This window comes from Arvicola amphibius, chromosome 8 (genome assembly GCF_903992535.2).
Source record: "Arvicola amphibius chromosome 8, mArvAmp1.2, whole genome shotgun sequence".
Lineage (NCBI taxonomy): Eukaryota > Metazoa > Chordata > Mammalia > Rodentia > Cricetidae > Arvicola > Arvicola amphibius.
The window spans coordinates 103,014,507-103,028,047 of record NC_052054.1 but is presented as its reverse complement, the minus strand read 5'-3'; positions in this window follow the sequence as shown (position 1 = coordinate 103,028,047).

Sequence of the window (13,541 nt, the reverse complement as noted above, 5' to 3'; positions counted from 1 at the left end):
GCAGTGTATACACAGAAACCTGGGACTCCTCACTGAATAACCTAAAGGTAATAGAGGCAACGGCCACTGGTGAATGGTTGGTTTTCACAATGACATTCTGTACGTGCATGGTAACTTGACTGGCCGATTCTGAAAAGATATATAAGAATAGCCATGAGGGGCTGGAGAGATGGCTTAATGGTTAAAAGCACTAGCTGCTCTTTTAGAGGACCTAGTTTCAGTTCCCAGCACCCACACGATCGCTCACAACTATGTGTAACTCCAGTTCCAGGAGATCTGATACCGTCTTCTGATCTCTGAAGGCACCAGGCATGTGCAGGCAAAACACTCATACATATAGAACAAACTAAAAATCAATTTACAAGAAAGAATAGCAATGAAATTCAGGAAATGGATCAGTAGAGGGTTCATTTGCTGTGAAATATAAGGACCTGGATTAGAATTCCCACAACGCAGGTAAAATCATCCAGACAAGCCCACATGTTCATGAACCGCTGGGGATAGGAAGGGTGGAAACCCAAGTGTTGTCGGGGCTTTCTGTTCACCAGGCTAGATCCAGGTTCAATGAGACACCGTGCCTCAAGGCAGAGAGTGGTAGAGCAGGATACCCCACACCTCTGGTCTCCACACAGGCACACAGATTTGCACACTCCCACACACATATGTGTGCATGCGTGCGCACACACGCATATGTACCATACACTGAAAGGAAAAATATCAGCTCAGGACCACCAAGGCCAAGTTCTCAGCACAAAGGAGATTTATTTGCCCCAGAGAGACAGAAGACGGGGAATAAGAGACAAGCACAGGAAACAGAGAACAAGAGAAAAGGGAACAAGGAAAAGGACAAGGGCATTTGTTTCAGAGAGGCAAAGGACTGACTACCTATGAATAAAGATGAGTACAGATGTGGCACATAGGAAAATGACAGTTCATAAAAGATACAAGGGGATGGGCTGGAGAGATGGCTCAGCGGTTAAGAGCACTGGCTGCTCTTCCAGAGGTCCCAAGTTCCATTCCCAATACCCACATGGTGGCTCACAACCATCTGTAATGAGATCTGGTGCCCTCTTCTGGCCTGCAGGCATACATGCAGACAGAACACTGTATACATAATAAATAAATAAATCTTAAAAATAAAAGTATACACATAAAGGAACAAGGGGAAACCTCATATTAGGATGAGGTATTTAATTTTAATTGGGCATGCTAATTAGGTGAACCAAATGGGATTTTTGTTTGCTTATCTATGTGTTTGTTTTCCTTTATTTTCCCATAAAGGGTTTCTCTGTGTAGCCTTGGCTGTCCTGGAAATTACTTTGCAGACCAAGCTGTACTGGAACTCACAGAGCTCTGCCTGCCTCCGCCTCCCAAGTGCTGAGATTACACCACCACCACCTAGCCAAATGGGGCTTTTGATTGCCAGACTTCAATACTTTGAGAGTTGGACCTTAGCAGTCATCCTCAGGAGGAGGAAGTGGCCAAATAAAGGCATATACCCTGAGGGTTAGCTACAGTAATTTAATCTAATGATTTTTAGCAAGAGAGAGGGAATTGGGGAGAAGAACAAAGCCTGCCAGAGCCATACTCACGTGCTCCAGCTGACCAGAGTTACTTCACACACAATAATAATAATATTAGCAATAAAACTGGAAGACCCAAATGAGTGAAAATGGAATTAGCCTCCCAAGTATCAAAACACAGTGTAACACTATAGTTAAAACCCTGAGACAGCAGCATGAGGAAGTATTATGGTAATAAAGCAAGAGTAGAAATGGGGGTAGATATAAAAACACAGTTTGATAAAGAAACACAGTTTGCTGTACTGTGAGTTCCAGTTCAGCATTTTCAGTCTTTTTATGCCTGATTTGGAATAAATTCTATTTTTAATGGAAAATACTATGTATTAGAAATATTTACTTTTATATTATACTAGTTACTTTTCCTTCTGCTGTGACCAATTGCCTGACAAGGAAATGTTAAAGGAAGAAGGATTTATTTAGGCTCGTGACTTGAGAGTTCAGTCCACCATGACAGGTAAGTTGAGGCAGCAGGGTGAATCACAGCAGTGCTGGCAGGATCCTTATGCTGCTCACTCATATCTGTAAGGATACGGAAACAGAGATGGGACAAGAAACAGGGCTGTGCTCTAAACCTCAAAACCCACCTCCTAGAAATCAACTTCCTCCAGCTAAGCCCTTCCTCCCTATAGTTCCATACCCTCTCCATGAAGCGCCATTATCGGGGGACCAAGTAGGCAAACACATGAGACTGTGAACGCTATTTTAGTGCAGACCAGAACATAAATCAGTATTTCTGTTTCATAACTCATTTCCGTGTTTATGCTGTTATAGAAAGGTGCCTCTTTCTCTTAACATCTTAAGTTTTAGACCTTTATATTTGAAAAAAAATTTAACATTTGTTTACATGTCTCTCTAAGTGAATACTGTAACACTTAATAAAGGGAAACTATACAATTACACCTACATGGAACTCACAGCCAACACCTACAAATACAACATTAACAATGCTTTTGCATCCATGTGTATGCATGCAAACATATACGGACCTTTGTATGTATGAGCTTGTGTGGGCTTGCTGTAGTGTTGTGAAGGAAATGTCCCCCATAGTTCAAACATTCAAACACGTAGTCCCATTTAGTGGCTGTCTGTGGCAGGTTAGGAGGTGTGGCCTTGTTGGGTGGAAATCTCTGAGAACTAGCTAATACTAGTATATTGTACTAGTGTAAGACTAGTCTTTGAGGCTCAAAAGATTTGCACATTTTCAGTTCTTTCTTGATGGAGGAGAGTTATCTGTCTATGTTTCTTTCATTGGTTAATTAATAAAGAAAACTGCCTTGGCCCTTTAAGAGACAAAAAATTAGGTAGGTGGAGTAGACAGAACAGAATTGTGGGAACAAGGAAGTAGAGTTGGGGAGACGCTTCAGGCAGTCCCCATAGGGAGTCTCCATGCTGCTCCTCTCCGAGATGGACGCAGGTTAAGATCTCTCCTGGTAAGCCACACCTCGTGGTGCTACCCAGATTACTAAATATGGGTTAAAGGAAGATGTGAGAATTAACCAATAAGAGGCTGAAACTATGGGCCAGGCAGTGTTTTAAAAGAATACAGTTTCCGTGCAATTATTTCGGATAAAGCTAGCCGGTTGCTGGGAACTGGGCGGCGGGAACGGAGCCCGCTGCTTCCTTGGGTAAAGCTAGCCGGGTGGCGGGACACAGCCCGCCGCTTCACACTACACTTTCTGTCTCTCTGCTTCCGTTGTGATGTGCCATGCCACTCCTCAGCAACCTGCTTGCTGCTTTAGTTACTATGTCTGTCTCCTTGTTGCCATGTTCCCTGCTATGATGGTCATGTACGCTAGCCCTCAGGAAATGTGAGCCCCAGATAAACCCTCCCCATTGGAGGGAAGCTCCTAAAATTCTGGATGGTAGAGGGTGGGGGGTGAAACAAAAGGATATCCTAAAGGGAAGTAAACCAGCCCAGTTTGGAAGGAAACACCTTAAACTCAGGAAGTAAACAACTCAAAAGTTTCAGGAAGTCCCTGAAACTGACCAGATTCACTAGGCAGGGTTCCCCAAGTACATATAAGCTGTAAGGACTGCTGAACCACCTGGAAGAAGCAGAGCCCAGCTGAGCCACCAGAAAAGAACACCACCCACAACGTGTTAAGCTACCTGCAGGTTGGACAACATATTCCGGGTTGTGAAAATTGTCACTCATGATGGGGGTGGGCTCTTAGTGATTCTGCCTTCAAGTCATTCTGCTCCTACCACCCATATTCTGTAAGTATCCCCAGTAAAATGACTCACCAAATTGGACTTGGATGGTTTCTGCTCTTGGCTGCCTATCTGGGGTGTAGCTGCTGTGTCCCCCACACATCTGTGTGCTAAGTCAGATAGCAGGAACTGTCCCAAGAGACTCTGCCAAAGCCACAGCCCTGCACAGCAGTTCTGTGAAGCTGTCTTCCTGGGAACTGCCTGCTCAGTCTTGGCCCGAAGCCACCCTTGCTACTGATCCCTAAAGCTGAGCACTATTGTTTCAAAACAATTTACGTAATCCTCCTCATTTCTCCCTCAGACACTGCTCGTCTTTCTGAATACATCCATAATTTACCACGGTGCTCATATTCTGACGACAGGATCCATGCTGAATTAAATGTATTATCTTCGTAGATCCATTTGTGTGTACGTGTGCGACAGTGTGACATTTCTTTGGAGACCACAAGAGGATGAGGGGGGAGGGTGAGAAACAGTCCTGAAGCAGGTCCTCACACTGTGGTTTCCCAGGGGTAGGAAGATAGTTCAGTCCAGGTAGAACTGCTTGGGTCATGGCTAAGGCCTTGAGGTGCCGGTGGCTAAGAGGTAATGACAGTAGAAAATGGTGGAAGGACGGGCTCCACGGGGAAGGGGGGGGGGGGGGGGGATAAGCTACTGGAAAATGGAGCAAGAGGTGGCAGAGACAGGCCACAAATGTCAGATATGTAGACTGTTTCCTGGGCTTACAGGGGAGTCCACCAAGCTTGTTGAAGGGGATGGAATAGGGACATAGCCAAATAGGCCTAAGAAGGACCCTTTGGGACAGCGTGGAGAGGCAAGCTGGCGCGGAGGCTAGCGCTGTGAACCTGGAAGTTCAGCTGAGAGGCCCGCGCTGTTAGTTGGAAGAGGAAAAAGGTGAAGGGGATTTGGGAGAGTTCACAGTCCTGCTTGCCCACACGCTGGTACCACAGTACCGTGCAAGTAGACAGCAATGCATGAGAGTAAGCATCCTCTGTTCATTCTCTGTACAGCCAGAGGTGAGGAGGTGACGAGGTGAGGACCCCTGAGGCTTTGGCAGGAGGGTTCTGGATGGAGACTAACAACCGGAAGGAAGCCCTCATTTGAAAAAGCCTATCAGCTGGATATTTAATACCTGAAGCCTGAAGTCCCCCCTCTTGTGGGAGACTTGAATCCTCACTGCCACCACCAGGGCCTTATCAGGGCAAGGCGGCACCTATCTCAGCTGGCTTTGGTTGCCACCACAACATGGAACAGAGCAGACAGCTTAAAACAGCAAATAGTCATTACCTCATGATACTGCAGGCTGGCAATTTGAAAGGAAAACTGGGGGCCGGGCTGGTTCTTCTGCAGGCGCTGCCTCTGACTTGAGGTGGCCAACTTCCCATAACTTCTGTGTGTTCCAGTCTCCTCTTCCCAAAAGGATTCACACCCCATTAAGTGCCCACCTTGACAACCCCACTTTATCTTAAGCACCTGCTGTGTGTCTGTGCATACACATGTGTGTATGAACACGTGGGTCGCCAGAGGACAAGCTTGGGTGTCTTTCCTCAGGTATCATTCATCGTTGATTGATTGATTCATTGATTGATTGACACAGGCTCTTTCACGAGCCCAGAGCTCAGCATGTAGGCTGGGCTGGCCCATGGAGCCCAGGCATCCTTCCTTCACCTGCCCAGTTCTGTAGTTACAAGCATGTACCACCCAACCAATCGTTTCTCAACGTGAGTTCTGGGGATCACCACTGAGAACCATGTCTCCATGTGCAATGAGATCCTGAGTAACTGAGGTTCAGTGCTCGAATTTAGAAATACTCAGTCCCCCCTGTGACAGCATCTTTATGGATGTGGGCACACCACCCGGAGTCGCTCCATCCTCCTGTCCTGGGTGAGCTGAGGAGCCACTGGCTCTCAGTCCCCTCGGATCTGGCCATTGGTTACAGGGGAGTGGAGGTTAGGCTTACTGGCTTCCTAACACTCTTCTCTCTGCTGGTCACCTCCACAAGACTATCGGTGGACAGGAGAGGACTCCCTGATGACTCCAGGAGACATGCTTTAATTCCTCGAAGCTGCACAGCTGCGCCATTTCACTGAGAGCTCCCTTGCACAGGGCATGGGAGCCTGGCAAGTTGTCTCACTGCGCCCTCTCATCAGCCAGCATGCGCAGGGTGGCTAGCATCCTTTGTTCCTGAAGGTGGAAACGGGCTGGGCAGTGTGGCAGCTGGTAGTTATTCACCCTTGCATCTTAATTAAGCTTCTGTTACTGTGATAAACACCATGGCATAAACAGCTTGGGGGCGGAAAGGCTTTTTTTTCAGCTTATAACTCCCAGGTCACTCTCCCACCAAGGGAATACAGGGCAGGAACTGTAGCAGGAACCTGGAGGAAGGCACTCGAGCAGAGACCATGAAGGGGTGCTGCTTCCTACCTTGCTCTCCATGGCTTTCTCGCCTGCTTTCTTATTTGGTCCCGGACCACCTGCCCAAGGATGCTACCACCCACAGTGAGCTGGGCCCTCCCATATCAATCACCATTCAAGAAAATTCCCCACAAGCCAATCTTGTGTGGGTGTTTTCTCAGTCGAGGTCCCCTCTTCCCAAATGATGATCGCTTGTATCAGACTGATATAAAACCTGCCAGCACACCACCCTGGCAGAGGCAGTGCCAGGCATTGAACTCCATCCTGTTTATCTCCAGTCTAGTTTTATCCGTGTCAGTCCTGAGAAGAGTCATCTTGATTCTCAACATGATGGGATTTGGAGTCACCTAGGAGACATACCTCTAGGCTTGTCTGTGAGGTATCTCCAGAGAGGTCTCATTGATGAGGGAATGCTCACCCTATAAACTGGGACCCCAGACCGAATAAAAAGGCAAAGAGGAGAAAATGAATGCAATACCAATATCCACCTCTCTGCTTCCTGAGTACAGACACAGTACGGCCAGCACCTCACATTCCTGCCGCCATTCTTCCCTGCCATAATGGGCTGTCGCCTCAAATTGTGAAATCCCAAATAAGCCCGTCCTTCCTCAAGCTGCTTTTGTAACTAATTCAACCTACATACGGGCCTCAGGAGAATGTAATCACTATTCCCATGTAAATATAACCTCCATACCCTTGAGTTTTCAAACCAGAAAGGTCCCCTGTTAGGGACGCGTCAGGGGCTGAAGGTGGCATGCCGGAGAGGTCAGGAGAGGCCTGGTCCGTCCTCTGGCTCACTGCCTGAGTGTGGAGCCTGGAGCTCAGCCTGAAGAAGCTGCTGTTACACAGGATGCTGGTTGTTTTGTTCTTGCCTTGGTTTCTAGAAACTGGATTTTTTTTTATTTGTTTTGTTGTCCTCTCATAAAAGATTCCTGTTTAAATTTCTAATGTTGGGCAGACAAGACTGTTCTGTGGATAGAGGCACTTGCCACCAAAGATGATCTCATTTGATATCTAGAGGCCACATGGAAAGAAAGAGAATCTATTTCCACAAGTTGTCCTCAGATCACGACATGTGAGTTACACACACCACATGCATCGCACATACACACACATTAAAAAAACTACTGCTAAAAGGCATCTATATTCTTGAAATATGAATGTACTTTGTATATTACACAGATGGTGTTTATTGCTGTAGATTGAACTGTGTCCCCTCCTACCCAAAAGTTCTAAACCCTGGTACCTCAGACTGGGTGCTGGATTGGAAACATTGGTACCCACATAATTCACTAAGAGGAGTCAAGTACTGGAGAAAAGCAGGCTCCCTATTCAGTGTGACTGGCATCTGTATGAAAAGTGGAAGCTTTTGACACAGACAGGCATGTGTTGTGGAATGTTCCTGTACCCTGTGTGAAGATGTGTCACTGTGATTGGTGTGATAAAGAGGTGAGTGGCCTAGATAGGAAGCAGTTGGGCGGAACTTTTGGGGACAGAGAGGTCTCGGAGAAGAATGGAGGATTGCCAGTCAACTCAGGAGAAGCAGCATGAGCAGTAAGGAGATATGAGGTAACGAGCCACACGACAGACGTATATTAAAATACATGGGTTAATTTAAGTTATAAGAGCTAGTGGGACAAGCCAAAGCTAAGGCCAAGCTTTTATAATTAATATTAATTCTCCATATCATTATTTAGGAGCTGGTGATAGAGAGACTCATGACAGGCATGAGGGGAGAAGTCATACAGAAGGGAAGATAAAGATGGAGGCAATGAGTCTGTAAGCTAAGAAGGACTCCCAGGCCACCACAACTCGAGTGTAGCCTGGAGCAGGTGCCCACGTACACCTCAGTCCTGGTCCTCAGCCTCTAGAACCGGAAGCACTTCTGCTTCTCCAGCCACACCTGTCACAAGTTGTTTATTTCTTCACTCAGTCCTGGGAAATTAAAACAATGCTAGAAGACGTTATGGTGCCACCGTTCCTTTTTTATTTTATTTTACCCAAAAACATAGCCTGTCATATCCCCCCACTTCTACATTTTGGGTGTGTTGTTGTTAATTTTGTTCCTTTGAGACAGGGTCTCTCTCACAGGTGTACCAGGCTGGCCTTGAACCCACTATGTTGCCCACACCTGGTTCATGCAGATGGAACCTGGGGCTTCGTGTACAGGCAACTGCTCTACCAACTGAGCTACACCCCAGCCCTCATTTCTGCTTCTTAAAGTGCGATTTCATCTCCTTGGCTCTCTGAATCTTTCTTTCTGCTGTCTCAAACTCCATTTCTCCTGCTGCCTTTCTTCAGCTGATCTTATCTTCCTGGCTTTTGCCATCAATTTTTGCCTCATCCCCACGTGACACACTTTCTCCAACAAGGCCATTACCTACTCCAACAAAGCCACCCCTCCTAATAGTGCTACTCCATTTTCTTTCAAACCACATCTTCTTAACAATTTAGCCATTCTTATTGGCATTAGCCACATCATGTCTTATTTTGTTACATTTTGTGTTAAAGGCATATGTGTGATATCATGATGAGCACCCCACTATTGGGGGATATTCAGACACACTGTGAACCCCACGTTTGCATTTGTGTTAAATAAAATTAACCTTGTGTCAGGAGGCTGTGTTAGCAACCAGTTGACAGAAAGTAATCAGAGAGCACCAGAAGGCATCAGGGAGAGATAGAGAGACACAGGAAGTAGTAGGGGTGAGGTTTGGAGTGGTGCGGGCTTTTTCGGTTTGGGGGAGCAGAAGCACAGGTCTTTCTCAGATGCCAGTAAGGAGGGAAGATTAGCTAATTACGACCAAGCCTCTCTGAACTAGCAGGATATTACCCCAGTCTTTAAATTTTGAGTCTTATTTATAAATAGGACAATAGAGATTTATTAAAGCTACCTTTAGCGGCAACAACAGGGCTGGTGCCTGTGTGAACAGAATTCCCACCAGGCTGCAGCCCGAGTGGCCAGGTTGCTGCTAAAGAAGTTGGTCTGTAAGTGCAAGGTTGCAGCTGCAGACTGAAATAGCAGTAGATTAAGGAAGGCACAGCCACTGTGCCGCAGTGAAAGCAACACTCCTCCAGCACCAGGTAGGAGGCACCTCCTCCCTTCCTCTTCATCCTCACCTCATGCCATGCTAATATCTGGGTTTTCTACTTAGTTTTCCTTGTTCCTTTCTCAGCTCGAGCTCAGACTCTCCCTGTACAAAGCACCGGCTTATTGGCAAGAGTCATTTTGATGTGTCGCACACTATCTGGCCCCTTTCAAAGATGGAGTCACCTCACTGGTCTGACCTCAAGCAGTCTGGGTTGGGCCAGTGCTGCATAGTCAGCAACCTGTGCTTCCTCACAGCGTCCATGCTGATCCTGACAGTAACAGCGGCTCCATCTGGAGAGCAGGACTTCCGAAGAACCACACTCTCATACCCTCATCCACCAAACATCAGGGACATTGCACACACTCTGCACTGTGCCCTAGCATTTCTGCCCAGAGAAGACCAGGACTCTGCCTGCTGGACTCTGGGAGAAGATACGCTTCCCGCTTGACGTCTGTTAAAGGAAGCCCAGTCGCAGATCTGTGGAAGTGTTTCCGGGCAGTTTGCCTCAAACATGGTGTTGGCAGCAGGACAGGGACTCATCAGTATGCAAAAAGATGTCTTCAACATCTCAGCTGTCTGATAAAAAAGCCTGGAGTGGGGGTGGCTTCTGGGATCAAGCAGTGGCTGCTGGCTAACACTTCCACTCTCTTTGGGAGCTTCCTCTCTTGATTGTTGGAGGCTTTATGATTCTTGCTGTTTTGCTTTCATTTATAATGTTCCTTAGTGCATACACCAGCTCACTATCTCACTTTTCAAACATTTATTAGATAGCCGCAGGAATCACAGAACACTCTCCCAGAGGTACGTTTATTTGTCAAGGTAAATATAGATGGTTCAAAACCAAGTTTTCCATTTTTATGAAATTTGGGACCAGGAGAGTCATTTATGCTCATCATTTTGATTATTTTTCAGAAATTTTCTTTTGGGCTTTGAAGATCATATAAAGGAAATGCTTGTGTGTGTGTGTGTGTGTGTGTGTGTGTGTGTGTGTGCACGTGCCCTCTCATGCACACAAATGTAAAATACTACATATATTAAAATGATAGCATTCTTATAGGGAGTAATATGTATATAAAATTCTACACATGTACAAAAATCATTTTTACCTTACAATGAGAATAGCATCTACACAAAAAATATTATATATACAGACACCTACATATGGAAAGAGAAAAACCATGCATTATCCATAGTGCAACATGTTCCTCGGTTGCCAAATGCAATCACGAATGTCACCAATCTGGAAAACTCTCCAGATTCAAGAATTTGAACACTAAAAGAAGCCAAAAAAGTGGGGGAGGCACTCCAGCCAAGCAAGAAATTGTGTTTCTCGTGCTAAAACAAACTGAATTCCTACTCCGAGGGACAGGGCTTCCCACTGAAGCCCCGTCCACTCATCAGGCTCAGCAGACGGCAGACAGCTCTTCCTCAGCTTCAGCAGCAACAAGACACCAGCCCGGTGTTGGGACAAGGTCTCCTTTGGTTTCAAGGACAGAAGCCCAGAGGTAAGAGATATTTTCCAGAAACCTAAGTGGTATTATTTAGGGTGTGTGCCCCAATGTTTTCATACTGGGCACCCCCTCCCCAGTCTTGAAGGAGGCATTGACTTTGACAGCATTTAAAATGCAGTTACTTTTTTGTTCTTTTCCTGAGACAGGGTCTCACTCTGTAGCCCAGGCTAGCCGAAAACATACTACATAAATAGAGTATCCTCAAACTCATCACTCTTCTGCCTCAGACATCCAAGTGCTGGCTAATATTATAGATGTGTGTCACCATACCCAGCTCAAAAAAACACCGCTTTAATAAAAACAAGCAACAAACATTCATAAATAGAATAAGAGCAGATTAGAAAGTATGTTGATAACGTCTATGATGAAAGAAGATACTGCAAGGCCATTGCCATGTTTGTTGCTTATTTTTGGTTTTTTAAGAATTTTAAAAGTGCCTCCAATGGCTTCTTGGTGTTTTGGCTAAAATCAGGTGAAAAGGTGTCTCCAGAGGAAGATGCAAAATGATCACACCAAACAGTAAACACACACAAACTACTCAAACATATTCATACCCCTGACCATCTACGTTAAAGGGCTCATAGCAGTCATCCTGGGTGCACTAAGGGCCCAGCATGGTGCAGCTCAGGACACCTGTCTTACGACAGAGACAGGAAGGCAGGCTGCAGGGAGAGTGCCCTGTAAAGAATTGTCATGGAAGAACCAAGAGCACCAGGGTCCCCTAGTCTGAGGACGTAGGGTTGGGGGAGTCGCTGTCTCTGTCGCTCCCCTAAGGGAGGGAACATTCTCATACACATCTGAAGTCAGGAAAGGAAGACAACAGAAGGTGAGCAAACAGCCATCATCACGGCTGCTCTGAGGACGCGTGCAGGACATGTTGGCTCCTGCACTGGGTGCCTAGAAGGTTTCTGCACATTCTCAAGGGAAAAGCTGGCTCCGTGAAACAGCACCTTGACCAAACACATCTCTTCCCATTGACCACACCCGTCCCCCAGCACATAAACCGAAGTCCATTAGACTCAAGTCTAAGACATCATTTCTTCTTTGATAGAACATGCCGGTTAGAAGTTTTCTCTTTCCATTATTTACTTAAATCAGTGGCGAATACAGAACTAACATTTCAGGACAAATAGCCAACGAGCCTAAAAATAATTTATTTTTATTCCCTATTAACTGCGCTAAGCACCTTGCTATTTAATGGAAGACTTTATAAATCACCATAAAAGAGAAATATTTCCAGAGCCAACTTTAGAAAAGATCCCATACGTCATCATAGTGCTAATTTCCAGTCACTACTCAGAGCCCTCAGGGGGGCTGGACCAGGACATTTGGGATGGTTCATCTTCACTGTCAGCCTAATTGAATTTAGAATCACCTTGCAGACAGTAGCACACAGCTCTGGACATGTCTGTGAGGATGTTTCTAGAGAGGGAACATTTTACTCTGGATGGGGGCAACACCTTGCCACGGGCTGAAGGCCTTGATGGAGTACAGGGGAACAAGAGGATAAAGGGCTTTCGTCTATGCCCTGCCTAATCGGAGAGTGGACAGGTTTCTTCCACCATACACTGCTGTTCCACACACTTCCCACCCAAACATGCGGGAGCAAAGGACCAGAGGTGGAGCTCTCTAAACTGTGAGCCCAAATGGATCCCCCTTCAGTTTCAGCGGGCATTTTAATCAGAGCAATGAGATGAAATCAGCTCCTCCCCAGATACCGAAATCTGGTGCACCCCTTCAGTCTTCAAGGTATTTTCCCCACAGCTCTGCAAGACAGAAACTGATGCCGGTGTGGGTGACTCCTGCACACGGAGATGTAAATAGTTGTGTCTGGCTGAATGCAGTTGGCTGCTGATCCCTTTCAAGATTTGTCCCTGCATCTCGGGTCTGACTTTATGTACATTAAGACACCCTATGGTGTCCTTGTCAGTCAAGACTTAATAAAATCTTTAGCAAGTTCAGTTTTTGTCACCATGAGAATCAGGACTGAGCTTTCTTCAAAGATTGCTGTAGCATCACAGGACTATGAATGCCCAGCCAATAGGAAACTACAAAACCAAGCTTCTATGTCTTAGGCCATCATTAACTTGCAGAGGCGGCATTTGTGACAGGATCATGAACAGGTCATCAGAAACTACTGTTTGAGAGTTGCCACTGGCTATGAAGTTCCATGTCCCACTCACAGACTCAGTTTCCCTTCTCTGAAGCAAAGGTGGTGGTCCCTAACATCTCTGCCTTCTATGCTTCTCTACCGTCGAACACATCTGGCTCTGTCTTTGAACAAAAGACTTATGTTGAAGCGTCGATGTTAAACTCTGTCCTATTATAAAGTACAGCACAGATCCACAGCATCCAAACTTGAGTTAAGATATAGTTTCAAACAAACAAACACACTAAAAAAAACAAAAACAAAAACAAAACTCTGCTGACCCATCCCTCCCTCCCTGTGAATAGAAGATGCTCCCAACAGCCAGATTCTATACTCTGTGAGAAAGAGCTACCACACTGCTCAAGATTGGAGGGAAGACCATGACTTGAGCCTCTTATAAGGTCAGAGAGGCAGGTGCACTGTGTGAACAATGCCTACAAGCCCAGGCTGGCTGCAAGTACTGTCAGATGCACTAGAGCTTCTAAGGGGGTTTGTAGGAAATTATCCTATAGTGGAAACTACCATCCCAACCCCAAATTATCACTAATTAATCAAGCACCATAAAAACAAATACAGCAGG